Here is a 12,268-nt window from a genome sequence, read left to right as displayed (position 1 = left end):
CATTCCCACCCCGAGGCAAGCCCCCACCGCCCCAGTGTCTGTGTCCATTAGTTATGCTAATATGCATGCATACAAGTCCTTTGGTTGATCTCTAACCCTGCCCCCCCCCCCAACCTCCCCTGCCATTTGTCTCTGGATCTATTTTTGTTTATCAGTTTATGTTGATCATTATATCTCACATATGAGTGAGATCATATGATATTTATCTTTCTCCAACTGGCTTATTTTGCTTAGCATAATGCTCTCCATCCATGTTGTTGCAAAGATAAAAGTTCCTTCTTTTTTATAGCGGCGTACTATTCCATTGTGTAGATGTACCACAGTTTTTTAATCCACTCATCTGCTGATGGGCACTTATTTGTTATGGTTTTGATTTGCCTTTCCCTAGTGACTAATGATGTTGAACATGTTTTCCTGTGTTTCTTCCCACTATCCCTATATTTTCTTAGAGGGGATTGGGGGACTTTTAATCTGCCTCTTTTCCGAGGAGTTATAGGCTCTCACAGAGATCCCAAGAATGTGTAACCTCCAGGGCTGCAGGAGAACTCAGGCTGAGTGCTATGATGGAAGGGCCCACTGCTTTACCATCAGTCCCTAAGTAAGCCACGGGAGCTCTGTGATACAGGAACAGGAGTCTCAGTCAACCTCCTGGTGGTTATGAAGTGCTTGAGAATAAAGGGGGGAAAGTTAAAATCCTCTTCCTCTCCCTCTGAAACAGTGACCAGGATGCCCCCTAGTTCTCCAAGGGTACAAGTCATATGTGTAAAAGCACAAGACTCTTTCTCTTCCCTCAAGCCACTAACCAGGCCTGATTTCACATACTAGTATACAGCTGATCAAGTTCTATCAATAGCTTATCCTGAAAGTGTGCATTTACTTTCCAAATATTTTCCAACCTTGATTCTGAGAACATTTTGGCAGAGTAAGGACCTGACATTATTCTTCTATAACCTTCTTCCCTGTGCCATCTCTACCTGGCAAACTCCTCATCTTTCAAGATCCAGCTCAAATGTCACCTGTTCCATGAGTCGTTATTACTTTACTTACTCCTGACAATGTGCCTGTTAGGTAAGGTTTATCAGCTGCATTTTATAGACAAGGACCAAAGTTTGTCCCTCTGCTGTCTTCCCAGACCACTCTGTTTATATATAATTTTGGCACTTATTTCTTTATATTATAATGATGTTTCTGTTTCTCTGTCTCCTTGTAGACTAGGAGGGCGGGGACTGTGACTTTTTCCATGTTTTTAATCCCAGAGATATTACTGATGCCTGCAGCTGCTAGGTGCTCAGTAAATATTTGATACTTGAATAAAGAAAATGTCTTAGTTCATTAGCCCTCCAATCTCAACACTCCACACATTTCACAATGCACACTAATCCCCCTGCTCTCCAGGAAACTCATCAAAAGGAGACACAATCCTCAGTTGGTTTCACAGAGCCAAAGAGCAAGAGGAAACTTGACTTCAAGAGTAGAAGCTCTGAACTTGTCGTGGGGCTGTTATCCAAGATAATGTCATACCAGGAGAACCAACACATGTTGTGGGAGGAAGGATTTTAAGCGCCTGAACAGGGAGAGCATTTAGTAAATACTCGAATGTTCCAGATGGACTGGGATGTCCTTGATAAATACACAATTGGTGTATCTTACTCAATTCAATAAGGATTTCAGGATCACATGCCTCATGACAATCCAACCCAAATCGCTCTAAGCAACTGGGTTTCTTCCTAGGGCTCTGAGGCATGCTAGGGTTGAGGCTGGGCCCCTGGGTCCCAAGAGTTCAGCAGATATAAGTAATAATGACTAAAAAATAAAGGAGATTGATTTATGAAAGAAAGGAAGTTTAGAACATAAAACCTATGCATGTGGCTCAGGGATAGGTAAGGGTTATAGAACAAGGGGCAGAGAAGAAAATTATTCTCCACCAATGGGAGGAGCGGGAGGCAAGGATGTGCCAAGAAAGTTCATGGAGGGAAATAAGGACAGAGCAGGACAACTAAGCAGGAGGGGAATGTGGCCGTTTTTCCATGTGCTGGGATAGAAAACACAAAATCATCTCCTTGTTAAGGCAGCCAGGAAGATTCCTTCAAAAGGTCAGCCCCACAGTAGCCTGGGAGGATCGGAGATGTTTCAAAGAAGGGACACTTGTCAAACAAACTTGAGGTATGTGTCTTCTGTCCTGCTTATCGCCACAACTTCACAAGAACCCAGTCCTTGGCTAATATTTAACTTTTCCCCTTTACAGGGATCTTTCAGAAATAAAAAGAGAATTCCTGAGAATGAGGTGGGGAGACAGGCTGCCTGTGACACTAATCTCCTTGGAACAATGGCTGCAGGCCTTGGGTGACCTTTCACCCGAAGTTAGGCCACCACAGCATGTGACCAAAGGAAAAGAGGGTACTTCCAGTCTCCTGGTACCAAAGGACAGCTTCCCTCACAGCAGCTGAAACCTGAGCCTCCATCCAGAGAGGAAAGGTCAGTGAGTGAAGGCAACACTTGCCAGGTGCTTGCCAAATCTCTGCCCGGCTCAGGCTTCCTGACTCTGCCGGTCTGCTATCCAGCATCCTTTTCTGTTGCTGACGGCTATGTTTTCTCTCTCTTCTCAGCCAGATCCTGAATTCTGTATGCTGGAGATATACAGTGACCTCAGGGAAGCCACATGTAGATGGGGACCAGTGGCCACTGCAGCTTGCAATGTGAGGGTTTTCATCCATCCATCCATCCACCTATCCATCCATCCATCCATCCATCCATCCATCCATCCATCCATCGTTCCATCTATCCAGCCGGTCAGCCAGCCATGCATCCATCCATCCATCCATCCATGCAGCTGTCATCTATAAAGGGCCTACACATGCTAGGCACTCTAGTAAGTGGGGGAGTTATAAATAAGATTCAAGTCCCTGACCTTAGGAAGTTGACATCATAAGAAGGGAGATGGGTGAGCTAAAAGAGGATCACAAAACAATGTGGAAATGGTAGAGCTCTTCATGGAAGGCGAGCGGGTGTCCACGAGGAGTCCCTAACTCAGCCCAGGGGAATCAGAGATGCTTCCTATATGAGGGGAGACCTGAGCAACAGGGAGAATTTTATAATTTTGGCCCCGCTGGACAAGATAATAAAAAGGCATAAAACTCTGGTTCTTGTTCATTGTAATCTGCCTGTTAGGGCAGGTGCTGCTTCTCTTAAGGTCCCCATGGAGGCCCAGGCTTGTCTGTATTTCTCGGGCTTTTTCTTCTTTGTTTCCTGGCTTAAAAAAATAAAGGTGAAAAGACTATCAAGAAGATGCTTAAGTCAGGGGTTGGTTTTAATTAGCTCAGTTTGAAAAGCCTAATGCCAAGGTGACAGGAGGGATAAAAAAAATGAGTCAGGCAAGAGTAACCCCAGTAATCTCATGCCCTGCCCAGAGCCCAGGGCCTCTCAAATGCCAAGTAGGAGAGGTGGGCTCCAAGTTTCCTGCAGAGAAGGCGTCTCTGGCCCCATCTCAGCTCTGAGCCTCAGACTCTGCTCCCTGGGGAGTCACAGAAGCCTCTAATTTACTTCTTCCCTCTGACAATAGCATCAGAACTCATGGGGACAGGAAGAAGAATGGCATCCCAGAAATGTCAACATCTTAATCTTGTGAATATGTTACCTTACATAATGTAAGAAATTCTGCAAATGTGACTAAGTTAAGGATCTTCAGATGGGGAGATTATTTTGGATTATCTGACTGGGTCCAATGTAATTATTTCCCCCCCAATATAATTATGAATCCTTTAAGAAGGAGGCAGGAGGGTCAGAGTTAGAAAAGGAGATATGATGACCAAAACAGAGATCAGAGAAGGAGAAAGAAAGCTTTGAAGATGCCATCCTGCTGACTTTGAAGATGGAAGAAGGGGCCATGAGCCAAAGAATGTAGGGGGCCGCTAGAAGCTGGAAAAGTCAAGGAAACAATTCTCTGCAGAGCCTCCAGAAGGAACACAGCTTTCCTGATCTTGAATTTAGGACTTCTGGCCTCCAAAACTATAAGAATAAATCTGTGGGCCCTGACTGGTTTGGCTCAGTGGATAGAGTGTTGGCCTGCGGACTGTGGGGTCCCGGGTTCAATTCAGGTCAGGGGCATGTACCTTGGTTGCGGGCACATCCCCAATAGGGGGTGTGCAGGAGGCAGCTGATCGATGTTTCTTTCTCATCGATGTTTCTAACTCTCTATCCCTCTCCCTTCCTCTCTGTAAAAATATCAATAAAATATATTTTTTTAAAAAATAAATCTGTGTAGTTTTAAGCCACTTAGTTTGTGGTAAGTTGTTCCAGCAGCAACAGGAAACTAATACAGGGCCAAACACCATACAGATAGACCGGGAAGCAGGATGACTACATACCCGTAAAGAGAAAAGCTTTTAAAGAGCAACCAGGCAGCATATACCAGGACCCCAAAGGAGTCCCTGTCTTGCCTTGCAAGACACCAAGTGGAGGGAAATGGTGTTGATCTCTATAAGTGGGCAGTGAAAGCGAGATCAGCCATGTGCTGATCTAGTTGGCAAATTTTCACACCACACGAGCATCCCAGCTCTTCCACACCCTGCTCTTGTCAGTGGTACCCATGGGCATTGCTGACAGTGCCACTTGGGCTCTGAGTCTGTTACCTGACGATACTGACCAGGTTGCTTTCTGGGCAGCTGGACGTAAGATGTGGCAGAAAGGTGAAGATTAAGATGACTGCTCCTCAGAAACCGAGAGAGTCATGTCCATTATCCTCAGGGATTTAGAAAATAACTGTTCACAGGCAGACTTGTTTCTCTGCCTTGTGTCCTCTCCCCTGGGCCCTTGTCAATGTCATCGTCACACGTTCCCTGGAACTCAGGGAACTCCATTTGGATTTCTTGGTCTTGCTGGCTTGCCCCTTTCTCAGGTCTGGGCTGGAGGGAACTTGGAAAGCCTTGTTTCCCTTTAGAATTTCCAAAACCAGGCCTCTCCTTGTCTTTTTAGAAAAACAGACAGTAGGAAGGGTGAAGATAGATGGTGAAGAAGAGAGAAGAGTGAGCATGATAAACAATAGAAGGGAGGAAGGAGGGAGGGGGAAAGAGAGAGGGGGAGAGGGACATAAGAGAGGGGGGGGGGAGAGAGAGAGAGAGAGAGAGAGATCAATCTTGAGGTGCAGAAGAGAGAGAGAAGGGGCCAGGACAGAAAAAAGAAAGATGGAATGTACTAAGCAGGCAGTTACTGAACAGGGAAGCTAGTGACACCACTTTGTAGAAATCAGAACAGCCTGTTCCTTTCCATAACTTCAAAATAAGCACCTTTCTGGGAAGGAGCTCCTCAGCCCTCCCAAGCAGCGTAAGTTTCTCCTGGTTATGTGCCTGGCAGAGTGCAGGTCTGTCTCACCTTTGGCTGTGGTGTGCCCTTCTCTGCCTTCTGCCACGCTCTGGCCAGCTTCCCCTGACTCCCTCCCTCTGGACCTGGAGCAAACGGGGCGAGCTGACGCCCCTCAGAGCAGCCCTCCTGTGCCCAGGCCGAGCGCGGAGAGCACCCAGCCAGCGGAGAGGACGGGAGGGGAAGGGGTGTGGCGACGCTCCGCTCTGTGATAGGCTGGACGGGCTCCTTGGCCGTCTCCCTTTGCTCTTGGAAGGAACTGGGCACGTGTTTCTAATTGTGGAAAAGCTGCTCTGGGCTGGTTTGCCTAACCGTTTCCAGATCTAGGAGGTAACTAGTGCCGGCTGCCAAAAGGCACTGACTGATAGACAAAGAAAACACGGAGCCCTGTTTGAGTTCTAAGGCACACAACCCAAGGCTCAGATAAGGTCCGCGTTCCGCCCATGCAGGCCAGCCCGAGCTCGTTCCTCAAAAAGGCTGGAGGACAATTGGGGTAGGACTGTGAATACAGAGCCAGCGTCCTAATCCTTCCCTGCTCGCCTGGGGCCAAGACGGTTTCATATGGGGTGAGGAGCCGCCTTATAAAGTCTCAAGTCTCTAAAAACAAACGTTAGTATTATTGTACGCGTAAATAATTTGATTGGTGAAAGACAAATCTATCAGAACAAAGCAACAGCAACCCAAAATATCAAAGTAGCCCGTACTTATAAACTAAGCTTTGCTCCCAGCTCCTGTTAGGTCCATAAATAGGCTTTGAAATAGATCTAGCCCATCACCCACACCACAGTAACATTTTGCCCTGCTCATCCAGCCCCGTTCTTCTTGAAACACTGACACCCACTGAGAAGTCTCAGAAGCCCCTCTGAGAAGAGGAGTGGTGCTGAGCCTTCTGGAAGGGCCTCTCTCCTCCAATGACAAACAAGCAGAGGAGGAGTGGTGCAGAGACGCTGTGAGCTTTTGGGGGCCCTGAATCACAGCTTTTCCTGGAACTTTCAGCTAAGCTCCTACTTCTACCCCTTCCTTTGATGGCTCTCCCTTCCCCTTCCTTTTTATCCTAATCCCTCCAATGGCAAGTGCCAGTTGCTGGACCTGGAGCTTTTGCTGAATCACCATCCTGTACTGAGTTCAGCCAAGAAGCCCAAACACCCTGCTCAGCATTTTCCAAGAGCTGAATAGTTCTCTCTCCAGCATGAGCTTAGCAAGGCTCCTGAGCTGAGAGGAGGAGAGAAAAACGGGACACTGGAAAAGCAGGGAAACAGACATAGTGCACCATGCCACCTCCGGGAGTCCCATTTTAATCCTGTTCGTTACTGTTCCAGCCCAGGCCTGAAGATAACTCCTGTTATCTCACGCCCCAATTCTCAGGGCGGATGCCTCCCAGACTCGGAGTTCTGAGGGGGTCTGCACAGAGCTTGGGAGGGCTAGTCCGACTCTCTCATCCTCAGATAGTATCCACCAAAATCTGCAGATGCTCAAGTCTCTTATGTCAAATGGTCTATAAACCTGGTCTATAAACCTGAACGCAGGCTGCAAAATTCCCAAGACTGGACAGTGTGGATGATAAAAGGGATTCTGGGGAATGTAACCTCACAGGGTGGTCTGATCATAAATTCCTAACTGGGCAGGTCATGGTAAGTAGTCATGCCCCAGGCATGTAACTTCTTTAGTAAAAGGCTTATCTTTGCCTTAAGCAAGCCCTGTGCATTGTTTCTGTGCATCTAGGTTAACACACTTTTGAAATGTCCCCTTTAAGACTCTTCCTTCTAATACCTGACCACCCTTTCAGACCCCTGCTTCTAAAGCATGAGAACATAATCTTAACTATCCTGTAATCCAATCCGGGCCTTGCTTTCTCCCGCCTTCATGTAATCTTCCTTACATTCCCTCCTTAATCTGAAATGCATAAAAGAAATAATAAACTGTTATTCTCAGAAGCATTTATCTCAGTCTTCTGAGATCTCGCTTCCAGGTGCATCTTCTGTTTAACTCAAATAAATTTTAATAAAAGTTCTCTACAGGTTCTTATGTCAACACCAGTTATAACCTAATTCCAAGGACAGCTTGTGCTCAAGCTTGCTAAACTCTCAAAACAAACAAATCTTGCCCTCTCTTCTGTTCCCAAAGCTCCCAGTACCACTAGGCTTCACTCTGTGAGTGGTCTGATTTTATGTTCTTGGGCATAGGATATAAATGTGGTGTGTCGCGTTAGCCCTTAAAAGTTTATCAGACACAATTAATGGGTGAGTTCATACACCATAGGTGCCGGCTCCTCTGGGGGGAGGGGGAGGAGAGGCGTGATCCTTGAGAGTCAGCAACAGAAGGCCAGTGGAGAGTTTAAGCGGCTAGGTTGGTTTTAAAAAGGCAGCAAGTTGTTTCCATACTGGTGAAAGCTGAACGCCAGGAAAACTATTTCAGGGAACCTCAGTCTCATTCTATTATTTTTCCAAGCAGGGTGTGGACCCATTCTCAGGAATAAGCTCCTCGTTCCTCAATTTCCAGGACTTGGGCTATGTACACCCTTTGAACAGAAGAATTCCAGTTTGAGAGCAAGAACCGGAGACCAGGACGGACACTATGGGAAGCCAGGAAAGAGGAGATGATCTGGACCAGAATTGAAGCATATTGAAACTAAAAAGAAGGCCCTGACTTCTCAGGTAGCCAGTGGCTAAATCCTGATCTGAGAATAGATTGGATTTTGACTAATGGGCAGAAGTGTCCAACACCAATGGATTTCTAGGGAAGGAGAACTCTTTGTAATTGCTAACTACAATATAGAAACTAAAAAGCACTATACCAATAGTTGTTCAACTATTGAATTACTCTGACAGAAATGTAAAATGAGGGCAACTGAGATATCTTCATTCCCAGGGCTATAGGCACAAGGAATACTCCAGAGGCCGAATAGGTCAGGGAGGAGATAAATAGCACGGAATGGGTATTTACTCTGCCATTAGAGGCATGGAGTCCAAAAGCATAGGGGATGTCTTCCTCAAGGGTTAGCAATGAATCTTAAGTATTCGAGAGTGAATAGAAAGGGTGACAAAGACTGAGGAGCCAACTCAACCCAGTCTGAACCGCACCAATGAGAAGACATTAAAATATGATCCTGCCCTGGCCATTGTGCTCAGTGGTTAGAATACCAGCCCAAGCACTGAAGGGCTGCAGATTCAATTCTCAGTCACGGGCATATACCTGGGTTGCAGGCTCAACCCCAGCCCCAGTTCAGGCGCTTGCGGGCGGCAACCAATCCATGTGTGTCTCTCTCATATCAATGTTTCTCTCTCTCTCTCTCTCTCTCTCTCTCTCTCTCTCTCTCTCTCTCTCCTTCCCTTCTTTCCTCTCTCTCCCTCCCTTCCACTCTCTTAAAAAAATCAATGGAAAAAATATCTTTGGTTGAGGATTAACAACAACAAAAATGAGCCAGTGTTTTTCTTGATCTATTTCACCTGTATTCCAACAGGAACGTGCCATCCTTGACTCTCTCACCATTAACCACCAAATCCTGCTAATACTATTTTGTAAATGCTAAATACAGTTGATTCTTGAACAACATGGGGGTTAGGAGTGCCAACCCCATCCCCCATCCCTGTGCAGTTGAAAATGTGCATACTACTTTTGTCTCCCCAGAACTTAACTACAATCCTCCTTGGGTATCCAAGGGGGTTGGTTTCAGGACCCCACCTCCCATACCAAAATCCTCAATAATCAAGTCCCTTATGAAAAATAGTGTAGAACAATGCACACAGTCAGCTCTCTGCATCCACAGATTCATAACCACAAAATGAAGATACTGTTTTTGACCCAAGGTTAATTGAATACATGAATGTGAAACCAGGAGATATGGAGGGCCAACTCTATATTTATTGAAAAAAAAATCAATGTATAAGTAGACCTGTGTAGTACAAACCTGTGTTGTTCAAAAGTCAACTGTACATCTACTCTCCACTTCCATTGCTCCATCCCTAATTCACATCATTGTCATCTCTAATATGGATTCCTGTAACCACATTGTAACTGGTCTCCTTGCCTTTGATCTTTAAAAAAAATTTTTTTATTTTATTGCCTGGCTGGTGTGGCTCAGTGGTTGAGCATAAATCTATGAACCAGGAGGTCACGGTTCCATTCCTGGTTCGGGCATATGCCGGAGTTATGGGCTCAATCCTCAGTGGGGGACATGCAGGAGGCAGCCGATCAATGATTCTCTCTCATCATTGATGTTTCATATCTCTCTCCTTCTCCCTTCCTCTCTGAAATCAATAAAAAATATGTTTTAAAAATTTTTTAAATTGATTTCAGAGAGAGGAAGGAAAAGGGAGAGAGAGAGAAACACCAATGATGAGAGAGGATCATTGATCATCTGCCTCCTGCACTCCTCCTACTGAGGATTGAGCCCAAAACCCCGGCATGTGCCCTAACTAGGAATTGAACAGTGACCTTCTGGTTCATGGGTCAATGCTCAACCACTGAGCCACACCGGCCAGGTTCCTTGCCTTTGATCTCTTTCCCCTCTCCAATCCATCCTTTACTCTTTCAGCTTTGATTCTTTTAAAATATAAATATGATAATGTTAATTCTCTATTTGAAGCCCTTGAATCCCTTTCCATTACTCTTAGAGTAAATCTCGCTAGCATAGCCCATGAGGTCCTTCATGTCCGGCTCTTCACTTCTATCTACAGTTCTTACCTCCTCGTCTATGCTGTGGCTATCCAGAACTACCTGGAGCTCCCCCAGAAAACCCCCATTTCTGTTACATCCAGCTCCCTGAATGTTGTCCTCTTGGAGGAACTTACTACTTGGAACTGAAATTCCCTATGTACTTGTCATAATCATCCATTGGACTGGGCGTGCCTAAGTATTCTCCTGCCTAACACAGTGCCTGGAGCAGAACAGACATTTGAATATTTGATCATGACTGAACAATTTTGTACCCTGCAGTACCTATAGAAGACACACAAGTGGACTCAATAAACACTTAAGAGAAAAGGTTTAATTTTCTGCTGCTGCTGCAGCAAATGAGAATGAAGATTTTCTGGTTCATCGCTGTATCCCCTGTGCCAAGAAGAGTATCTAGCACATCCTGGGCCTTTGATAAATATTTGTTGAATGAACAAAGTATTGTGATTTTCATTTATGTAACGCTTCCCGAGAGTCCCAACCCCTGTTAAGTTATATTACTCTAGAGCAGGCTTTTGAGCAGCATCCTTCCTCAACCACCCTGAGGAAGACTCCAACCAAGGACTTATTCAGTGCTTCTCTGGGCTTTGGAGAGGACATGGGAGGCAGAAACACAGAGAATGCGTAACTGCTCATCGCAAATGCAGGAGACAGTTAGTTGAAACGTATTTCATTTTGATTTGTAGATCAAATAGTTTCCCTCCTCTTAGTATCAATCCATCAACATGGCCAGCTGATTCTACCCCTGAATCTTTTTCATTTTTCCCCCTTGTAACTTTGTTTTTATTTTAGGCCACTGCCTCTCTAATCTAAACAAATGCTTAGTCTGCTAACTCATCTCCCTGCTTCAAGGGTCATGGTCTTTTCTTCACTCAGATGTGAACCTAAGCATGTTACTGATCAAGATCCTTCAGTGGTTCCCCATCCCTTGAATGAAGTCTGCTCTTTTCTACATGATGTACAGGATCCTTCAAGGTTTGGTTCCTGCTCACCTGTTCAGCCTCATTTCCTGCCACTCTCCTTGGCTCCACCGACTCAAAAGTACTTGCTTCTCTCCAACAGGCCATTTCTTTCTTGACCCCAAGTCTTTTTCTTTTTTTTTTCCTAAGACACCTTTACGCTCTTCTTACTTAGGAAATACAAGAGTTTTTGTTTTGTTTTTTTAATCCTCACCTGAGGATATTTTTCCGTTGATTTTTATTTTATTTTATTTTATTTATTTTTTTAATATATGTTATTGATTTTTTTTACAGAGAGGAAGGGAGAGAGAGTTAGAAACATTGATGAGAGAGAAACATCAATCAGCTGCCTCCTGCACACCCCCTACTGAGGATGTGCCCGCAACCAAGGTACAGGCCCTTGACTGGAATCGAACCTGGGACCCTTCAGTCCACAGACCAACGCTCTATCCACTGAGCCCAACCAGTTAGGTCTTTCCATTGATTTTTAGAGAGAGTGGAAGAGAGAGGAAAAGACAGAGAGAAATATTGATGTGAGAGAAACACATCGATTGGTTGCCTCCTGCATGAGCCCCGACCAGGACCCGGGCCAGGGAGGAGCCTGCAACCAAAGTACATGCCCTTGACCGGAATCGAACCTGGTCCGAATTGAACCTGGGTCCTTTTGGTCCGCAGGCCAACACTCTATCCACTGAGCCAAACTGGCTAGGGCTTGACCCCAAGTCTTGCCTGTGTCCTTCCCTCTACCTGCCTGTTCTATTTTATGCCCATCTGCAGCCGACCTACTTGCCTTTCAAGATTTAGCTCAACTTGGGAGCCTTCCCTAAGGATTCACTCCCAACGTTTTTTGTTGTTAATTCTCACCCAAGGATATTTTTCCATTGATGTTTTAGAACGAGTGGAAGGGAGGGGAAAAGGCAGAGAGAAACATCAATGTGAGAGAGACATATCGATTGGTTGCCTGCAACCCAGGTATGGGCTCTTGACCAGAATCAAACCTGGGACCCTTCAGTCTGTGGGTCGATGCTCCATCCACTGAGCAAAGTCTGTGGGTCGATGCTCCATCCACTGAGCAAAACCGGCTAGAGCTCTTTCCCAACTTCGAAGCAGCTTTTGTCATCACAGTGTATTGTAATTATTTGTTTGTACACCAATCTCTTCACTAGCCTTTAATTTCTCCTAAGACTACATAAATAATGCCACAGCTCCACTCAGTGTAGGAATTCAATATGATAATTAAATGATGGATTTGCAGTTTCTTTTCTTTTTTCTTCTAGAAA

The 12,268-nt window shown here is 45.4% G+C and overlaps 1 protein-coding gene across 2 annotated transcripts in view; it reads right to left on the bottom strand.

The window, feature by feature from the left end:
• The window catches only part of SLC7A8 (solute carrier family 7 member 8), a 50,161-nt gene that overhangs the window by 15,946 nt on the left and 21,947 nt on the right, over positions 1–12,268 (bottom strand). Inside the window, exon 1 of one of the 2 annotated variants that reach the window (XM_023763687.1) lies at positions 5,368–5,516. The exons of the other annotated variant lie outside the window; for it this stretch is intronic. The gene's annotated coding sequence lies outside the window, so the exon portion shown is untranslated. Of the gene's footprint in view, positions 1–5,367; positions 5,517–12,268 lie in introns of those variants that run through there. 2 annotated transcript variants of the gene reach the window in all.

Source organism: Myotis lucifugus, unplaced genomic scaffold, assembly GCF_000147115.1.
Source record: "Myotis lucifugus unplaced genomic scaffold, Myoluc2.0 scaffold_297, whole genome shotgun sequence".
Classification (NCBI taxonomy): Eukaryota; Metazoa; Chordata; class Mammalia; order Chiroptera; family Vespertilionidae; genus Myotis; species Myotis lucifugus.
This window is presented reverse-complemented; position numbering and strand designations above follow the sequence as displayed.